General features: G+C 37.6%; 1 protein-coding gene and 1 long non-coding RNA gene across 2 annotated transcripts in view; one reads left to right on the top strand and one right to left on the bottom strand.

Annotated features, from left to right (window-relative positions):
- Positions 1–3,607: 3,607 nt before the first annotated feature.
- Positions 3,608–16,452, bottom strand: LOC130544520 (uncharacterized). Its single transcript, XR_008960848.1, has 3 exons — positions 16,158–16,452; positions 5,477–5,632; positions 3,608–3,848 (listed from the first exon to the last, which is right to left on the bottom strand). It is a non-coding gene; the product is annotated as an uncharacterized LOC130544520 (long non-coding RNA).
- Positions 16,453–16,645: 193 nt separating this feature from the next.
- Positions 16,646–22,092, top strand: part of SCN9A (sodium voltage-gated channel alpha subunit 9) — a 164,950-nt gene continuing 159,503 nt past the window's right edge. Inside the window, exon 1 of the mRNA XM_026492633.4 lies at positions 16,646–16,908. The gene's annotated coding sequence lies outside the window, so the exon portion shown is untranslated. The remainder of the gene's footprint in view (positions 16,909–22,092) is intronic.

The raw sequence follows: 22,092 nt of genomic DNA, 5'->3' as shown, positions 1-22,092 counted from the left end.
GTAATGTAATCCCATAATGGAAAAGAGCAACTTCAGCCAAGGTATTGGAATACAATGTTCTGACTAGTGACTTCTCACACATTCCCACAGACTTACATTATAATTTCAGGAACACTTTCTCTTCAGAAGTAGTCAATATTCTTTGGCTGAGCCGTCAAATATATCCAAATGAAGGAGTGCCTTTGAACTAATGCTTTTTGAATCACAAGATGGGTCCCAAGTTGGACTCTAGTAGAATTAATTATTTCATGAAATAGTACAAATCAGAGGATATTATAGATTAATTAATTTATAGATAATCTTAATAAATCATAGGATATCTCACTATATTAGAGCACATACTAGTCTTACTATTTTTTTAAAGATTTATTGATCTATTTCAGAGAGAAAGAGACCACAGGCAGGAGGGGCAGGGAGAAGGGGAGAGAATCTCAAGCAGACACTGTGCTGAGTGTGCAGCCCTACTCAGGGCTCTATCTCACAACCCTGAGATCACAACCTGAGCTGAAACCAAGAGTCAGCAGCTTAACTGACTGGGCCAGCGAGGTGCCCCACTAGTCTTACTCTTAATTCTGATTATGGTTTTCTTTTATTTAGTCTACAATATGAATGATAGATATGCTAGGGGCAACTGATTCTTGGGAAAACATTTATAAACCAAATTAGTTACATGAAGGTCTTAAGAAAAAAAGTCTTTTAAATAAATCCATACTTTAGTCCTAAAAGTAATGAAGTCTTTGTAAAAGTCATTTTGTATATTCTCCTCCTGCCCTCAATAGTAATGAATAGCTAATAATAGTGGTTATTGTTTATTGAATGCTTACTATAAGCCAAGCACTATGTTTAGCATTTTATTTGTATTACCTCCTTACAAAAAAATCCATTGAATGGATATTGTTACTGTCCCCATTTTATAGATGACTTAGGGTGGTATATGGTAAAGATAAGAATCAAGTTACGTAATCAGAGTCTATTACACTTTAGTACTTCTGAGTAAAAACATGGGAATTGTCCATCTATTTTGTGTCTTAAAAAGAAAAAAATTATTTGTATAGATACTTATTTGTACCCCATTCTTTTCTAGAATGGAATGAAGGTAACATTCAAAAGTACTCTTGTGGTAGATTGTATTTATGGTCCCAATTCTTTGGTCTTTCCTCCATCCATGCCCTTTGCTTTGTGATATTATAGTTTATCTCACTATAGAGTGAGATACGTTCATTTCTTCACCCTTTGAATCTGAGCTTGGCCATGTGACTTGCTTTGCCCATTAGAATGTGGCAAATGTTCTCCATACAAGATCTGAGCCTAAGCTGCAAGAGATCTTGCATGTTTCTACTTGCTGTCTTCTTTGTGCAAATATGTCTAGATAGTTAGGTGCTCGATGATGACAGATCTGTCCAGTAGAACTGAGCTGTTCCAAGTGCACCAGCTGAGGCCAGTCCAGATCAGTCTAGATGAGTACCATTCAGCCAACCTCCAAACATGTGAGTAAGCCCAACTCAGAAAGCAAAGCCACCTATCCAACTCCCAGTAATCTCCTACTGTGGCAATTTACAGGCCAAGGAACACCAGCGGTTGTCAGCAACCACCAGAAGCCAAGAGAAAGACGTGCACCAACACCTCTCTCAAGAGCCTCCTGAGGAATCGACCCTGCTCAATTCCTTGATTATAGGCTTCTGACCTCCAGAACTGTCAGAATAAATTCCCATTGTTTTAAGGTGACCAGTTTGCGGTACTTTGTGATGGCGGCCCTAGGAAAAGAGTGTAGCTCAGAACAGACTTAGTGGCTTCTAAGATCTGAAAGAAGACTCATGAGCTTGAATATGGTGAGTGAATGGGAGAGTGCACGAGGTGAAGGGGAGGAGACAGGCAGGGGCCACATTATTTAGGGGAATAAGCTATGGTTTGGTTTTAAAAATTAGAAAAGAAGGAAATGAAGCTAAAAGAAAATAAGGGAAGGAAAGATATAAAGAAATCAGGAATAAATTTAAGTAAGCAAGTATCCATGTCATGGGTTCCCCTGTGCTTGTTAAAATTAGCCTATGAATTCTTTTTTTATTAAGATTTTATGTATGTGTGTATGTATGTATTTGAAAGAGAGAGAGAACAAGTGAGTGGGGGGAGAGGCAGAGAGAGAGGGAGAGAGAATCTCAAGCAGACCCATGCTGAACATGGAGCCTGACTCGGGGCTTAATCTCAGGACCCCAAGATCACATCCTGAGCTGAAATCAAAGAGTCAGATGCTTAACAGACTGAGCCACCCAGGCGCCCCTAGTCTATGAATTCTTTATCACCCTGTGCAGAGAGAAGCTCATGAATCACAGTCACTGACAAGATCAAGTCTAAGCTCCTTTGCATGTCATACAGGTCCCTCCATGACTTATTTTTGTTTATTTTACTTCTTAACGCTTTATTGTATTTCTCACTTCCATATCTGCACATGCTGTTTGATGGACTATATCACCACCCTCTGCCCCACATTCACTTGTCTTCTTCTTCATTATTTCATTCATTCATTTAATAATTGAGCCTTCTCACTTTATCAGGCATCCTTTAGCATGAAGATATAGTAATAAACAAAGCAGATATAGTCCCCTTTACATAGAACTCTGATTTAGCAGTGTAGGCTGAAAAATAATGAGACAATTTCAATTGTGTCAAGCATGAAGAAAGAAAAGTTCAAAGCATTAGGTGGGGAGAATGTGACCCCCAGTCTTGGGAGTTGAAGATTGGCTTCAGACTGAGATATAACTGATGAAAAGAGTTTGAAAGAGAATGGGGATGGCCTTATAATCAGAGGACACTGCATGGTCAAAGACCCCTGAAATGAAAAAGAGTACTTCTTGTTCCAACAATCTAAAGGAAACTACTCTTTTCTGTCTGTCTGTCTCTCTGTCTTCCCCTTCTCTTATTCTCTTCCCCTCTTCTTCAGTTGTTGATTTTCCACTCAGAAGAGGTGGTATAGCATCATTTATTATTTGTGTATGAAGTTATTTATTAAGATAAGCTCCAGTATCCTTATCCATTCAATGGGAGTAGTAAATATGTCTAACCCCTGGTTCGTAATGAGAATTTAATGTGATTCTGTGCCAATGCCTGGGATGTCATGAACACTCAAAAAACTCAGTTACCTATCACTCTATTTGTGTGTTTATCATTGAGCCTTAACCGTGTGTTTTGTGGATCAAACCCAGTGTTTAAAGGTATTTTTACAGATATGGTCTTACATATTCTCACAGACTCAGACAAGGCATGTGTGACTGTTCTCAAGCTGAGAGAACTAGAACCTAGAACGTTCAACACATTAACAAGCTTCACCTGCTCAAGAGCCCAGGCTTTTAGACACCACTAAGCTTCATCCTTTCATAGGGTTGTTGCATCTTCTTTTTAAAAAGGGAAAGATGTTCTTTAACACTGACACAAACGTATTTGTTTAGCTTTGTTTATATAGAGGAATTTTGAAATTAAACGTAGGAAAGAAACAAGATTGCATCATCCTACAGCTCATTACTAGTGATACCACAAAGTTAAATCACTAAGGAAAATGATAGAAAGCAAACTGATTGATAGAAGAATGTTAAAGGAAATAAATAAATCAGTCAAAATGCAGTCATTGTGTTTTTAATTCCTGAGAACTACAATGTCCTTGCCAACCCAGCTTGGAGATACAGATCATTTTCCAAATATGTATACTATGGAAGACTTCCAAAAACCTGTAGGGTAGATCATTAAAAGCTACAATTAGCCAATGGCCATCATTTCAGCCTTCTGTCGCCATCCTCTTCCTTCTTCAGGTCCCATGAGGCTGATGCTTATGATGATATCCCTTAATGTGGGTTAATGGCCTAAGAGGTCAGGAAAACAATTTGCATCAACCGGGACAGTTTACAGTTCACTGATGGCCTGGCTTATATATATAAATATATAAATATATATATATATTTTTTCGGGAGTGTCCATAAATCAGAAGTACATACACATGGTTGAATCTTCAATAATATCTGCTTTCTTTCAACAGCGGTATTGAAGCAAAGAATGTAATAAATTCTCTGACAAGCATCTGGAGTTCAAGCTATCTGTACTTATTAAGTCCAGATCTTTTGTGTATTATTTGATTTGGGGTGCACTCTGTGTTTTTATCATACTACACAGTCTATCTCCAGACAAGAGGCTGTCAATGCTGCCATGGTTGGTACAAGTCCATGAAGAGTTTTCACCTGTTCTCAACTTCAGACTTCTCCATGTCAGGGCTCAGTGCGCCCAGCTGACAGCCTCACTGCAAGCAGCCATCTAGGTGGCTCGGAGGGCTGTGCAGTCTCCACAGCCCTCACAGCTCTAACAATTAGCCCTTCATCCCCTGGCCTCTAACCCTTTTATTCTCCAACTTTCAAGGCCAAGTCAGAAATACTGCTTCAGATTTCCACGGTTTCCCCAGAATAATATAACATACAGCAATTGACTCCACTTTTCTCAATATTCTTATGCAATACAGACTTTCTTCTGAGACAGAGGAATCAGAGAAAACTCCCTCTAACTTAAGCAATGAATCCATTGTTCCTGGAGGGGGATGGGTAACACACACCTTCCACTACAAGTTACTAACTGTGATACACCAAAATCTTTTTTCTCTTCTCTGTTTTGCTACCAAATATGGATCCCTAAAATGACAAGTGTAAGTCAAGAAAATAATTACATGCAATGTGATTGGCAAGTAATATTAAGTTGTAACTTTCTAATTTAGAAAATTAGCAATATATATAAAATTAGCTGTATATGTATGTGTAAAGCTTGACATGGGTTTTTTTTTCTTGTTAAAGATACGTTGTTCTTAGATTATGCTGTGTATACTCCTTCAGTGTTAAAATGTAATTTAAAGAATATATAATATGGGTTTTAAATATTATATTTGGAATTTTTTAATGACAACACTATGTTGATGTCCACACATCAGACTTTACTAACCACTTCCACTTGGATGTGTCACAGCATCTCAAACTCATTATGCATACAACTTTACTCATCGTCCATCATTAAATCTATTTTTCTTACATTACTATTTTTGAGGGGTAGGACTGTTAATAAGATCATCATTGTCATCCATGTCAAAACATTTGATTTATCCTAAATATTTCTATCTACTCTCCTACCTGAATCCAATAAATATTTACTTCCTCCCAATTCTACTTAAAACAAAACAAAACTCTCAGTTCTGACCATACTGTTCCATTTTTACTTCATTAGTTTCTTTGGGTGTTTATTTTTTCTACCCTATATTATTTTTCAAATCATCTTTCCCAGTGTTGTCGAAGAAATTCATATTTTTAGAGAAGAATCATGCTTCTAAAAATCAAATACAATGGTGATAATTCATATATTCAAAACATTTAGAAAGTCTCCCTTCCAGATTAATGCCAGACAATGTAGCAGGGCGTATTCAAGACATGAACTTCATCTATACAGAAACTGAAGTTACCTGCAGTGTGCAAAGGCTTCTATCTTTGTACGCGATATTCTCTCTGCCTGGAATGTCTTCTTCCTCCAACCAGCCTCACCCATCTGACTTAAGTTGTGGACAACCTCCTAGGTCCAGCTCAAGCATTACTTTTTGGGGGGATACTTTTGCTGGCACCTGCACAAAAAATTACCATAAAATGTGGTAAATGTTTGATAAGGGGAAGTTCAGGAGATAATGGAAGCATGGAGAAGTAGAATTCAACCCCTACTTAGTTCATCAGTCAGGGTTTAGTGAATGTGATATCTAAGATCTGCAGGATGATAGACGTGGGGTAAGCACAGGTGTTGGGGCAGAATGTTCCACCACAGGAAGGCACAAGAACAGAGCTTTGCTGCTACAGGTAACAATGCAGACGTTTGAGCGTTTGACCGTCATCCCGAAGGTCACCCATTAAGAAGGGAGCATGAAGAACTGATTAGAGTTGATAATGCCGATGGGTGTCAGAGAAGGTATGCAGACTGTTTCTATAACTCAGATAAAATTTCATGTGACTCAAGCTAGGATAGTGGGAATAGTGATGCAAATTAATAACTTTGAGAAACTTTGATGTAAATTCCACCCCCCCAAAAAAAGAAATAAAGTAAGGAAGAAAAAAGAAAGAGGGAAGGAAGAAAAAAAGAAGGAAGGAAAGAAAAAAGAAAGAAAAAAGGAGGAAGGAAATCTAAGGAAAAAAGGAAAACATTTGCTCTATTTTTCTTTCCTTTCTCCTTTGCTGAGATAAAATAAAAAGTGTCTACTTTTCTAGAGACCACCAAATCTCTAACATTTGCCATTGACCTTTTCCTTTGTACTAGGGTTTCTTTGATCATTTGTGGACAAAAGCCATTCAGAACCAACCCCGAAGCAAAGACACAAAGTTATGAAATAGTACTTTGGCGATTAATGGTTTTTGTTTTAATATTTTATTTATTTATTTGAGAGAGTGAGACAGAGAGAGAGAGAGCACAAACAGGGGCAGGGACAGAGGGAGAAGGAGAAGCAGACTTCCCACTGAGCAAGGCACAATGTAGGACTTGATGTGGGGCTCGACTCATGGCTCGATCCCAGGACCTGAGATCATGCCCTGAGCCAGAGTCTGATGCTTAACCGACTGAGCCACCCAGGCGCCCTGGTTAGCAATGTTAGTAATGTTTTTGCATTTCATCACAAAGGACAAAGATCATCATTAGATGCCTCCCCACATCTGCCTTTACTTGCCATGACTTTTTCTTTTCTCCTCTCCTTCAAAGAGTATAGACCAGCAAAAGTAGGAAAATTGAGAGGAGAAATTAGGGGCAATGTTTAAGTGTGATATCTGTTTAGAACTCTATTAGGGATTATTCAAAGCCTTGCCACACTCAGGAGTAATCTACTTTTAAGACGCGTTCAGGCCTTAGAAGACAACCAAGGCCCTGGAATTAAACAGACCTTCCTGGAGAGCTATATGTACATCTCTTCTGAAGAGCGTGGTACCCCATGGATACTATCACTTACCTTCTTCACTCCATGCCATTTCAACAGTGCTTTTATTTTACAGGCATTTCCCTGTTTCTCCCCTTGGTTTCCTGTCTAGCCAGTGGTTCTACCTGGTACCTCTAACCACCATATCTTGAATTTCCTCCAACCTATTTTATTGTAATGGAAGAAGTAAAAATATCTTGTTCATAATATAAACAATTTTATTTGAGATACACTTTAAAAATAAATTATGCTTTATAAAATGTTAATTACATTTAAATTTTCAAAAAATTTAAATATCCTAACTTCTATGCCTATTTATACTGTCCCTCTTTTGTTTCAAATTTATATATATTTCTGAGAGAGTTTTGTTTTGCTTTGTTGTAAATCAAGAGACTGTAACACAAAGTTATATGACTTGAGGAAGGCTTTTCTGTATCACATGTAGTCCCCTTAAAATGAGGGGCACATGGGTGACTCAGTCGGTTAAGTGTCTGCCTTCGGCTCCGGTCAAGATCCCAGGGTCCTGGGATGGAGCCCCATGTCAGGTTCCCTGCTCACTTGGGAGCCTGCTTCTCCCTCTCTCTCTGCCCCTCCCCCCCGCTTGTGCTCTCTCTTTCTCTGTGTCAAATATATAGATAAAATCTTAACAAAGTAAAAAAATAAAAAATAAGTTAAATGAATATTTGTGACAAAATCATAAGTAGTGAAAGAGAAGTTTGCACAAAACAATTACAAACTGTTAAAAATATATGTCAACATTAAAAAAATACATATCTCAGAAAAAGAAAATAAATCTGAATTAAACCTGTCATATTTATTAGCTGAAATAACTTCTTTGCATATCACTCTTACAAATACTCATAAGTGGTCCCCTTCTGCTCATCTAGAGATGGCTTTTAAATCTGAACACCAACAAAACATACTTTTCCCTTTGTTTTTCATGTAAAGAAAATTATAACAAAATCTATATGAGGAAAACTACAAAACAGATGAATAAAATCAAAGAACTAAATCAATGGAGAGATATTCTCTGTTCATAAATAGCAAGAGTCGATATTGTCAAAATCTCAGTTCTTCTTAACTTGTTCCATAGATTCATTGCAATCCCATCAAAATCGTATCTAGTTATTCTATGGATATTAACAAACTGATTCTAAAGTTTATGTGGAAAGGCAAAAGGCCCGGGTTATTGAAGGAGAACAAAGTTGGAGGACTGACATTACCTGACTTCAAAATTTACTATAAAGCTATAGTAATCAAGATAGTGTGGTCAGTGAAGCTAATATTATAATGGTGGATAAATGTCAGTATACATTTGTCCAAACTCATAGAATGTACAACACCAGGAGCGAACTCTAAGGTAAACTACGGATTTCTTGTGATTGTAATGTGACAATGTAGGTTCACTCCTGGGTAAAAAAAAAATGTACCATTCTGGTGAGTGATGCTGATAATGGGGGAGGCTATACATGGGTGTGGGCTGGGGGTATATGAGAAATCTCTATTCTTCTCTCTCCATTTTGTTGTAAATGTAAAACAGAAAGAAAGAAAGAAAGAAAGAAAGAAAGAAAGAAAGAAAGAAAGAAAGAAAGAAAGAAAGAAAGAATAATGTAAAAGGTTTTCAGATGACTTTCTAGAATATTTGACATTATGAACACCAGGTGGCAGTAGATGTAGCATTTATTAAAAATGAATGAGGGAGCAAGAAAACGATTTTGAACTTTATGTATACAAATTAATAGTATATACAGAGTATTCACTGTATGATGCAGTGTGCTAGAATTTGTATTGGGGTACCTCTGAAGGAAAGTTATGAAGATAACTTCATATTTGAGCCTATGGCTTCTATTCAATTAAATCTCATTTGATTACTTCTCTTCATTTGTATCAAAATACATTAATTAGCTATTTGGCGACACCTTCCAGAAGTGGGAGTCATAGAAAAAAATATGAATACATGTTGCTCACAAATAACAATTTTTCTGGAGGTTTTATGATTCAATAAAAGTTCAATTTAAATCTGACTTAGAAAATTGCACATACTCATATAAAAGAAATCTAAAAGCGTAGAAAAGAAAGGACATTAGAAGTAATTTAGTACAAACCTTCCCATTTATGGAGGAGAAAACTAAAACGCACAGAGGTTAGGAGACATGACCAGGGAAAGACAGAGTAGTAATTGGTAAATTAGGAAATGGCTTCTGTCCTCTTTCTACTATACTATGAAGTGGTTTAACTCCTCTGCATGCTTGATTTCAGTCAACAGGTTTAATTGTGAATAAATGAACTACTGAGAGCTTTACTAACCTTATGTTTATATTATTCATCTACATTTACCAAATTTAATTTTTAATGCATAATTGTAATGTAGCCTGGCCAGTATTTTCTGAATGCATAAATCGTGAGATATAGCTTGTTGCTTAAGGTCATGGGCTCCAGAGCCTGACTGCTTAGGCTGACACCTTGGCTCTGCCACGTATGAGCTCTGTGGCCTTGGGCAAGTTGTTTAAACTCTCACATGTTAGTTTTTTCACCTGCAAAAAAGGGGATGGTAATAATACCTACCTCAAAGCATCGTTGTATGGATTAATTGGGTTAGACAAATAAAGTTTTACAAATAATGTCTGGTACATAATCTTACCAGCATTGACCAAAATAAGTTCAAGAGTTAAAACTAATTACTTTTCTGAAATTTTTATAAAAATACTCTCACCATTTAAAAAAAAGTCTTATTTACCACTCAACCTGTCTTTACTATAGTTCATATAATAATGCATTCTAAGAATATCAATATATTTTTGAATAGTTAACAAATTTAGGCATTACTACAAAAGACCTCAAAATTATAATTTATCACATCTTATTCATCACTCTAAAATATATTCTGTTTTAAGAAACGTGATTTCTTTTTTTTTCCTTTTTCTTTTTAATTTTTGGTGTGTGAGGTGTCTTTCCTCAGAATCTGTTTATTGAATTGCTTAAAACACGAGGTTACAAACTGAGGGCTTCAGAGGGGAGAGGGGTGGGGGAATGGGATAGGCTGGTGATGGGTAGTAAGGAGGGCACGTATTGCATGGAGCACTGGGTGTTATACGCAACTAATGAATCATGGAACTTTACATCAAAAACCAGGGATGTACTGTATGGTGACTAACATAATATAATAAAAAAATATTATTATAAAAAAAAAGAACATCAAATATTTTTAACCTCTAAAAATAAATAAATAAATAAATAATAAAACAAAAAAAATAAAACACGAGGTTAAAAAAATTAAATGTGAAAAAAACCACACAATAGTGGTAATCAGATTATTTGAAAATCTCGGATTTCAACGATAAACATTAACCGATTATTATTTACATGATAAAATGTTTCAGTTTGGGGATCTTTTTAAAAAATAAATTTAGTACTTAGAATGTGGAGATCTATAAAGAGCAAATAAGGTCTTACAAATACAGGCAAGACCCTTTGAACAATGAAACCTTGCAGACCTCCCCAAGCCTGACCACTCTCAGTTCTCTAAACTTTTGATCCACAGACTGAGAATATTTATTCCATTGTTTTGTTAAAATGAAACAAAATTCAACTGAGTACATTTAAAGATCAAATTGGCCTTATTCAACAATTCATGAATCGGACAGCATCCCATCTAGCAAACAAAAAGGAGCTAAACAAAATGGGAGATAGGCAGAAGAGGGCAGGACAAGGAAAGAGATGGTTATTTTGTCCTTCTTTGGATCTATCAGATGGATTATCTCACTAGTGCAGACCAGGATATTCCAGATTGACTAGTTTAAGATTATATTTCTGGGAAAGGTTGAAACTCCAATTACATTGGATATTAAGTCTTGGTTTGTTGACCTGGGACTTACACAGGTGACTCCCATTTTAGATCTGTTGATTTTTCCTTTTTTTTTTTTTTAACAGCTTCTTCTTTCTCAAATGTTCCATCCCCATCTTTGCTTTAACATCTACTACTCTGACAAAACTCAGTTATTACCACAACCTAGACTATACAGTCAAATTAGTCAACACTCTACTTCTGACAACAATCAAAATAGCAACAAAAAGGATGCCTATATTTCCAAACCACATTTCATGTCACATAATGGAAGTTTCACTTCAGTAAATGTGCTGAAATTAATACATTTAAATAGCTGTTATCCCACTTAAAGTAGCAGCTTGTGAAGTTTCATCTTGATTTCACTAGCACTATTGCTGAAATATTTTTAAATTTCTCTTTTGGAACTATCTTCAGGATCTGTTTCATATATCTTTAATGGAAGAAAATTTCTGCTCCTTGAAGGTGAACTTAATAAATGTAATATGTTGGATAAATATATTAAAATGCTTATCCAAAGCTAAAGAAGATCACAGCTCCCTACAAATTACTCTAACTGTAAAGCAATTATTGCATTAATATTATACTGTTTCAAATAATAATGACATATTTATTTATGTAGGCAAATTAAAGTCTGGAATGAGAGTAGTCAACCTGTTAAAAAAGGTTGCACATGAAGTCTGAGATTACAGAGATCATGAATTTTCTATTTTGCATATACACATATATTCTTTGTTCTTCTGAGAATTGCATTTATATACAGTGAATTTTCATTTCTGATACCGTATTTTTCATATGTAGAGGTTCCAATTTGTTTTTATATCTTCTATTTCTCTCCTCATAATGTTCAGATTTTTCTCTATGGTCTTTTTTTTTTTTTTAAGATTTTATTTATTTGACAGAGAGAGACACAGCGAGAGAGGGAACACAAGCAGGGGGAGTGGGAGAGGGAGAAGCAGGTTTCCCGCTGAGCGGGGAGCCAGACGCGGGGCTCGATCCCAGGACCCTAGGATCACGACCTGAGCCTAAGGCAGACACTTCATGACTGAGGCACCCAGGCACCCCAGATTTTTGTCTATGGTCTTGAGCATACAGAGGACACTTATAACATCGAACCAACCGTCCTCAACTGTTAATTCTATTGTCTTTGCCGTTTCTAGATCTGTTCCTGTTGATTAACTTTTCTGTTGACTATGGCTCATATTTTCCTTCTTTACATTCCTGGTAAGTTTTTAAGTCTGATGCTAGTCAGTGTTAATTTTACGTCATTAAGTCCTTTAGAAAGTATTGGACTTTATTCTGGCTAGAATTTAAGCAAGTTGAGATCAGTTGGGTCCTTTTAAGTCTGCTTTTAAGCTTTGTTAGTGTAAATCCAAAGCAACTTTAATCTAAAACTAATATAGCACCATTACAAGACAACACCCTTCGAAGGATTCTCCAATATCTCATGTGTGATGAAATTTTTCAATTTGGTTGGGGGAAACACAAATTATTTCTAACTCATGTGAAGTCTAGGGATTTTGTGACCTACAATTTTCCATTAGTTCTTTCCCTGGCCTTAGGTATTTTGGTTTTCACACCACCACATGTCAGTATCCACCAAAAACTTGAAGGCACTCCTCTGCAGATCTCTGTATAGGTTTCTTCTCTATGGTACTCTGTCCTACAAATTCTAGCTGTTTCTGCCTCTCAAACTCCAGTTTCCATCTTGTCAATTCAGGGAGATTGTGGGGCTCTTTTTGTATTTTCCCCTTCCTGTGCTACAGTCTGGAAACTAATTTCATGTCGTAAGTTGGGACCATCATAAGACGCACCTTGTTTATGTCCTTTCTCTCAGTGGTCACAGTCTTATGTATCATGTTGCCCAATGTCTAAACACAAATGTTTCATATATTGGGTCACCTAGTCTAGTTTAAGGTTTCTGCAAGAAGAGAACTTTGAGAACAGCAGTTTTGATGAAAAGGCATTCCATAGAGAGCATCTGATCAGCAAAAGTGTTGTTCTGATAAAGGACTCATTGGTGGAACTGTTTGACTTAGTGGGAATTCTTCATGAATAATTGACAATCAATATACTACAAAGCATCTACTACATGCAAGAAAAAAACACGTTGATTTTTCTTCACATGAGTTTACTGGCACAAAAGCTCGCACCATGTCAGTTTAGAAAAGCCAATATTCTAATGCTGATACATTTAGGAAACCACTTTTCTTTCGTTGTTTCATTCTGCATAATTTGTCCATCTTTCTTATTATTCCAACCTATGAGTGATACTCTTCCTTGTGCATTGCACTGTTTTAATTCTTTAAACAGTTCTCTTTCTTTTTAATCCTATTTTGAAATCTGACTTTTGAAACCTGCTTTTTAGCTATGTATACACAAAAAATTGTAGTTTTCTTTCATTTTCACAACAGCATAATTGTTTTTACTTAATTTAGAGTATTGTCACGTAGCAGCTATTAGAAGATAAATATAGACTTATAATAATCCTATTTAATGAGAAAAAAACAAACACTTCTGGTACTGTACTGTTTAATTTACTGTCTTCATATTACTGTTTATTTCTCTCTCCTCCAGAAACTTTATAGAAGTTTTAACAATTGGAGAGGCAATTGTGGACACGATAGAAGTGTGGATTTCCATGGTATCACAAAATAAATTTTTATTCCTATTCTGGTTTTGAAATATATTATTGATTAATTTCAACACATAAACATCTCTACTTTCTGTGTCCAAATTATAGAACATTATTTATGCATAGCCTTAGGAATTTATTGGTTGTTGGCTGGTTCAACCAGATGTCTTTTCTGCCTCCCATAATTCAAGCCTACCCTTTAACCTTCTCAACAGCACAGGTAACACCATCACTTAATGCTTGATGAACTCTCAGGTATGTTTAGTATAATAATTAATAAGAGTTTCAGATAGTCTTTTCCTGGATTTAAACAGAGACAAAAATCTCAGAGCTACCAAAAAGGCAATAAAAATACAGACAGCATAGAAAAGCAACAGATTACAAAATGTTTGGGAGACTAAAAATGACACATAAAATATATATGGGGTAAATGGTTGCAAGATAAAAGAGAATTGGGAAGATAATGAATAATATACACCAGGCTTTGCCAATGAGCTCATAGGCAAATCCTTCCAGGGATCCTTCAGATAGACCAAGGAAGTTTTGTTTTGGATGACCCACAACAAGAATATAGGTATATCAAGTATAATATGTACTTGTGACTGAACTCTTAGAGTAGAATATGTGTTACTAATGCTAGACATCAAAAAAAAAAAAGATAATGTGAAAAAGAAATCCATTTTTATTATAATGATTCACGCATTGATAACAAAAAGCAGCAATGTGATTGCTTTATGGTAGCCTAGTGTAATGGATATGATTGCTTCATGGTAGCCTAGTCTATATGCTAATGAATGAATCATTATAAAATTTTTATGGCATACAGTATTATGGTCATAGTCATAATACAGCATTGCAAATGTTAACATTCAAAATTGTTAGGCTATGTTGTGGTTCATCCGGGAGTTTTTTCAAATTGTTGCAAATCTCAAAAATATTTTCATATATATATATATATATATATATATATATATATATATACTGCACGTAAGTATACTTATGCAGTTCAAACCTGTGTTGGTTAAAGTTCAACTGTATAGTACACTCATTGATAAAGCATGGTGTGTGTTATTCATTATTTTCTTAGTGGCAGAGGTGAGAGGGACATTAAATCTCTTTCCTACCACACTGATGGGAAGTACTTTTTTGTCCACTATTAAAAACTGCTACACGCCATTAAACCAATGGATCACCCAGTCCAATATTTCATCATTATCCCAAGTGATGTTTTCTGGGTAGTGCTATGACAACCACCGAAGGTGACTCTAACATTTTATAATATTCATTCCACATGGTACCATTATTTATCAGTTCATCTTGAATTTATTTTTATCTTCATTTTGCAACATCTCTAGGAATAACAAATCCAATTGACTCACTTTATTTTATAATATGGTACTTTGGTTTGTTTTTGATTTGCTTCTCTAAAGCTTTGAGTATTTTGAAATTTGTTGATCAAATCTGTGTTAATTATATTAATAAATTTCATCATTTTAGAGGCATTGATCATTTTTTCAGTTGTCTCACTCAGCTAAAGTGTTTGTGTTCTAATTTATCCTCCTAAGGAAAAATATAACATTATTTGAAATCCTGTGGTTTTGAATAATTTGAACATCATATGGATTATTCCCTGACTGATATGAGGTCAGATGTCAGAGAGCTTTAAGACAGGGGGTTGACTGAACTCATTTTACTTCTCTGTGACTATGCACTGGACAATTTAATTGAGGAGGGACTTGAACGTGGCCCAAAAAAAAAAAAAAAAAAAAAAGCAGCATTGAATAAGTCTAATAAAAAAAGGCTGTCACTCCTAGTACAGCTGAACTCTTCTTTCTACATCTGCGACCAATCAAGGAAGAGAAGATGGCTATGATGTGGCATTGAGAATTATCTCCAAGTGACCAAGTTCACCCTTCTTCAATGGAGAGCCTGTGAAACAGAAAGCTTCTTTCCTTCAATGGCACATCTTGCAAGTCAAGAATGTAAAGTCAACGCCCCAGGGCAAACCTCGGAAGCTCAGTAAGCAGCGGGGATAGGTAAACCCTGGGACTTAAGATCCTGTGTATTTACCACTGAGTATCATTTTCACAGTAGAAGGTATGGAAGCAAATAGACTACAGATGCAAATACCTACCACTTACGTTTATACTATACTGTACACTGTACAATCCGATTTGCCCTCTTTTAAGGCCTGAATCCAGAAATCCACCCTACCCCAACATAATCCTTTGATCTTTCCTTCTGTTTCTTTGAGAAAAATAATTCAATCCTGTTTTCTGTTCCTCCCAGCAGGCTGCTGTGGAAAACATACATACACACACCCCCCACACAAACATTTTTATAAAGATTCATTTTCAGTCGTTCCTACCCAGCTCTAAACTCGGAACCTGTATGACTGAAGATGCATCCATATGAGCGGGTCCAGGTCTGGGAAGGCAGCCTCTACCCCACGTTTCCCTCTCCACCCACAACAACTTCTGACTCCTCACTCCTCCACCTTTGAAAGGAAACGCTTTCTTCGCCTGCCTTTGAAGATGCGGCAACCCGAGTGATCTGTTATAAAAAGAGAAAAGAAAAACCGCAGCCTAGAGATAGGTCTTGCGCGGCACCCCTCCAGTCTCCACCGGCAAAGCCTCTGAGAAAGAACCGATCCCCAGTCCTGGATCCTCAGAGCCCGGGGCACAGGAGACACTGGTCGGGCCTTTGCCATTGGTCCTCACCTCCTTGGCCTGGAGCTGTCCTCCGGCTTCCCACCACACCACGCTCTGTGACTTCTCGGAAACGTTAGCAGATTGTGCTGAGCAGGAAGGGAGGAAGGGCGAGGGGAGCGGGGGTGAGGTAAGGGAAGGGCTCTTGAGGCTGCTGGACTGACACACACACGCGCGCACACAGACGTGCCCGTACGCGCGCCCACCCGATGGGGTAGCGGTGGATGGGAGGTCGAGACCCCCCGCCCCTGCCTTCTCCCAGCGCACATCGGGGAAGCGGCAGCCTGGCCGCCGCGGCGCTCCCAGCGGCTCCCGCCGGACGCTAGCAGCGGGCGTGGAGAGCGCGCGGCTCTGCCTGAGGAAAGGGCGGGGAGGTAGGGGTGGCGGGGGAACCGGCGGCGCGACTGCCCCGGGGAGTGGGGGTGGGAGGCGGGGGCGGGGCTGCCGCTGGTCTGGGCGCGCCCCGGAAGGAGGGGCTCAGTCTCGGTGCTGGCCCTCGCCGGCGCTCTGGAGGCGGGTGTCTGGTTCCAATTCCACCCTCTCGCCAGCCCAGTAGAGCTGGGCTAACCTGGGTGCCAGCGGCTGGAGGTGGCAGGCGCCCGCTGAGCAACAGGAGCCAAAAGAAAGAGGGAGCCGGAGCAGCAGAGAGAACGCCGGTGGGGAGAGACCAGAAGCGAGGAAGGGTCCCTGCAGCCCGCGCCCTCCTCACTGGCCCGACTGTGCGGGTGCGCTGGATGGGCATTATCGGCGGGCAAGGTTGCAAGTAAGTGCCTTTTCTGTTGCTCCTCTAGTGTGGCGGACCGGGAAGCCCTCGGTCTCTCGCCGGCGCTCGCCTCAGCCACCACACCCACCTGTGTCCATTTTCCCATGTCTCGGTTTTGGCCGCTTGGTGTTACGCCACCTGAAAAGTAGAGAGGAGAGAAGCTGCTGAACGGAGAGGTCCAAGCAATTGGAGAAAGAGGATCTGGAAAGGCACCTATTTCCAGTGCAAGGCCGGTCCTTTGCGGATTTTGACGGTGTGCATTTGCTGGCAGGTTTCGAAAATGGGGAAAGGAAAGGCACTTAAACTTGATGGTTTGCGTCCGCTGTTTCTTTATGTTTATGCTAGCAAAATTGTTGGATGGGTTTCAGTTCCAGGCGCAGGTCGTATTCTTTGCGAGAAAAAAGCCTGTGTTGTATTTCCCATCTGCAAGGTTGAGCGTGCAGAACGAGCATAGCGGATCCTACCTGTAGGGACAGCGAAGCAGCTCGCAAACAGGAGTTAATTGACAAGACTGCTTGCCCCACTTCTCGACACAGTCCTCAAACGAATAAGCATTTTATAATGAAATCCAGAAAAGATTCAGAATCATTTTAACTTTTTATCGGTCTCAACTGAAGCCGTCATTTACTTTAAGGGAAAAAATAGGTATTTTCGTTACTTGTATTAAAGACAAAAGATCAAAACAAGATTACCAAACTAAAAAACTGTAATGCCAACTTTTGTGATTATAACAAACACTTTACTCATTATTTTAGTGTTTCATTTTAAATTATATTTGCAGCCTTCCTAGTAATGTTTATCTCCTCTGAAGCTAAGAACAATTTTGTATCTGAGAAGCTTAGGGGAGTTTTTAAAAAGCTAACTTCAATAAGATAAAGACCAGATCAACACAGGCTTTTCAAAGAATGGTGGATTTTCAGTTTCTGTGTGTCAATGTTGGGAGTTTCATTTCTTTTCAGAAACACAGTTAATGTTCTTATCTATTTCTCCTCCTTCCCAATGGGCAGAAGGAAGACACTGTTTTTCTTTCTTTCTTTCTTTCGAGAATTTAAAATATATTTTCATAATTTTTGCTTTAACATCAATAAAACCTAACTATATATAATCTGCAAACCAAGTGCAGTGATTAAATAGTCCATTTTATTAAAAAGTCTTCAAATTCTTTTCCCATTTTTAAAAATAAACTAGCATTCACTTTCTTAGAAACTATGGTAAATATGATTTAAAATTTTTTATTGATTATTCAAAGCTAGTCTTATCTGATCCTTATGTATGGAGTTATCATGATCGTTAGAATAGCTTATTCACAGAATGCTAGACAAGATATGACATTTGGTGTAATGGAGAGTGTGCCTTCTATTTAGGCAACTGGTAATAGTTTTGCTTAAGGTAAGTTTTTGCATTTTGTGTATGTTTAAATTACCTGTCTATTGGAGCTTCCCTTTTGGAAGTGAACCATTGTGCAATCATGGGACATAGTGATGTATTTTTACAGAGGTTCAGTATACAATATGCCATGATTCCTATGGTTTAGGGCAGGGCTAACTGGGTACCTTGGTGAGTCTACAGAAGAAAGATGAGTCAGGTCTGGCTTTCTGCCAAGAGCATCTTATGCCTCATTGTGTCCCCTAGGACCAGGAAATAATCATGGGAACCCTCCAGTGGTAGTGCTTCTGTGTTTTTGCTACCTGCTGCTGAGGTGAGTTTTGTCAGCAAAGAAAAAGTAAGAGATTCAGAGGTGGAATCAGTGGGGTCCTATTCACTTTATTCAGTATGACCAAACCACTTTCTTTGTGGCAAGAAAAAAAAAAATAGACTCTTGGATTTTGCATTGATAATAGAAACTAACATTTATCTAATTTCTATTCCTAGTAGATACATGACAGAATGTGATATGCTGGAAGGATTTATTTGGTATTTTTCTAATCCGAGGCATGACCTTGCTAAGGAGCTTAAAGTTTATTAATATAAATGGATCATTCTAAATGTCATAATGGTATGATTATGATTTTTTCTAAAACTGTCTTAGATCTTTTCCCCCAATCTTTAACACCTGAATAAATGGCTTCAGCATCCAAATGTAGATTGCTCTCTCTTTTCCTCAACACAGCATTTCATCCATAGCTACTCTAGATTCGGATCTATCAGTTTTCTCTTCCAAACGTATCTCTATTTATTTATATTTCTCAGATATATCTCTTTTGCCTTGTTCTCTATGTCTACTATGCCAGTAAATTAGCTCAAACCACCATCATAATTTACCTGGATTTCTGCTACAGGCTTCGTATTAGTCTACTTCCATAGTTCCCCCGCCCCCCTGCAATTCACTCTCCATACACAGCAGTACCATCATGCCTCTCCTTAAAAACATTCATTAGCTAACTGCATAGAAAATAAAGGAATAAATGCAGAAACATAGAAATCAATCAACAACAAATTCCTTCTGTTAGCCTATAGCTCTCTCTGGTCTGGCCCTTCTTAAACCTCACTGAATCCATCCCCCTCATTTATATGCTTCGGTCACACTACTCTTTTGGTACTTGGAAGACATGGAATAATTTCACCCCCTAAGGCCTTTTTAAATGCTGTTCCCAGTGCCTGGACTGTTCCTTTCACTCTTTGAATGGCTAGCTCCTTCTCAAACTTTAAGTCTCAGCTCATAAGTCTCTTCCTCAGGTGATCATTCTTGATCACCTGTCAAAAGTAGGGTTGTCATCTGTTGGTCTCTGTCTTGGTACTTATTTGTTTCCTTCATGGTGCTTATTATAGCATGCAGATATTTTGTGGACTTGAATATTGAATTCTCCAAAGGCACAGAGACCAAGTCTTGACTGTTGGCCCAGTGTCCAGAACAGTGCCTGGCATGAAGTAGTGGGGGGTTCCTAAATATTTGTGTAAATAATAAATCACAAAGATATGACTTATTTCACCAGAGAGCACATCAACCCAGTCAATTTCTGCATTTTATGATTCAATTTCTTTTTTATTTGTTGAGCATCTGGTACATTTACATCCCTGCACTATGATTTTGAGGAAGTGAAATATCCTGAGATGTATTCCCATCTTTCAACAGTGTAGGCAATAATGTATTCAAAGGTAAGTAGATTATAGCATATTTTTAGGAAAGCAGTGACCACAACTGGATTAAAATATATTCTGAAGGAAAATTGGAGTGCATAAGCCAATGTGACTTTAGTATGAGTAACTTCTAACATGCAAGGATGACCTTATTAGGTTTAATTGTGTCTTTTGCCAGGAATTTGAGGGTCTCTCAGTAATCACTAAATTTAAAATGTTGTTTTGTAATGAATATGGATAGTTGAATGAGCTCAGTTGATGGAAGTATATTCAAATGAGGCTGAGGCCATAGATCGGGGCCAGCATGATCCAAGGTGGTGTTTACTCCAGGTTCAAGGGGCAAATTATCTCACTAATCCAAAGTGTCCACTCAGGAAGGTTCAGAGAGACACTGCGGGCTAATCTGTGAAGATCTATCACTATTATTGGGTGTGGAGGAAAGGAGGCTTCAAAATTCATGCTGATTAATGATAGTGTCATATTTATGCTAGAATTTATACAAATATACACACTTTGTATGGCAATAGGTCTGCCCATTATTTTTTTTGAGTCTGTATTTAAAGATATTAAACATTTTTAGTATTAACATGTGGTTGAAAATCTAGCTTTCAGTTAGGCAAGCAGCTTTGATTTTATTTTTCTGATCTAGCGAGTGAGCAGCCACATTGTTGATTTTTTTTTTCATATAAAGAATTTGGCAATCATATTTCTTCTGGAAGGACTAAACTATTTCATGAATTGTCACCAGAGATTTTGTTAAATTTGCTACTAAGGTGGCACGTTGTGGTTGTCATGGGTTGGAGTGCCTCCATGTACTAATTGAAGTTGTTCCTCTGTTTTACATGTCACAAATTAGCTAATTATTCTTACGCAGAGGTATTATAGCTTGCTTCTTCAGAACTATGTAAGTTAGAATACCACTTAAGATGGCAGTTTCGTAATAAAATGGATATTATAAGATTGTATAAAAATAATTTTCATTTGAGGATTTATGGAAGACCATTCACAGAACGTGGGTAGACTACTTTTGTAGAATGTGAGAGGACAGTTTTGGTATTTTGCCATACTGCAAAACAAAATTTCCTCATTGAAGGTCTCACTGGCTCTTCCCCCTCTATGTACAGCTGGAAGGAAATGGCTTTAGGCAACAGGGAAAGCCATCAGCTCTTGGCAGCCAAAGGTAGAATAAACTTTGGAGGAACAAAACTCTTCTGGGTGGTGAGGAAAAATGCCAGACCACGATAAAGAGAGACAGGAGGTTGGAGTGCCTTGAACAGTGCCAATAAACGTAATCTGCGACACACAAATTTGAGTTGGCATTATATATACAGTCGAATTATTTGATATCTTTTTAGCCACACTGAAAAGAGTTCTTTCTTCTTTTGTCTTTAGAAAAACAACTGTATTTGAAGTGAAAACATGCTGTCATTGCTTCTTTTATACAGGAAATGGATTACCTTTGGATTTTTAAGGTGATATAATAGGGAGCCAAAAATGCCATATATTATTATTAAAATATACAATTTCTTTAATTGTAATTTCATTGCTATTCATTTTATGATTTCCTTTTGTTGTGTCAAGTGTTTGAGAGACTGCTATTATTGATTATAAATTTCTTTAAAATGTCTCCTTGGATTTTTTACAAAACTTTCTGAATCATTTATCAAAATACAATAGAACTAATTGCACCCGATTGTTCGCTTGGAAATTTAGAGGGAGTAAGTATGCTTACCATGTCATTAACCTACCATCGCTGCTCTGAATGTATGCCTTTTTTCTATCCCTTTTTCTCTTTTGTGCATATCATCTTCTGAACATTTGAGATGTTTGCCAGTAATACAAATTTTGCTCCACTGTTTGGTCAAACTATTAACATAAATAATTGGAAAATGGAGCTCCTAAAGAAGGATTAATAAGATTAGACAGATGCATTAAAAAATAAGCACAGAACATTTCTGTAGAGATTTTTAATGAAATTTTCTATGTGTTATATGCCAAACTAGACATCCTGTGTCATCTGATTATTTTCAGAAAATAGGGGTGATTTCATTAGCTGTAGTATCTGTCAACTGGACTAGTTGCTCATAAACTGTGTATCTTAGAATC

Source organism: Ursus arctos, unplaced genomic scaffold (genome assembly GCF_023065955.2).
Source record: "Ursus arctos isolate Adak ecotype North America unplaced genomic scaffold, UrsArc2.0 scaffold_1, whole genome shotgun sequence".
NCBI lineage: Eukaryota > Metazoa > Chordata > Mammalia > Carnivora > Ursidae > Ursus > Ursus arctos.
Note: the sequence above shows the minus strand (reverse complement) of the source record. Positions and strands in the feature narration are given on the sequence as shown.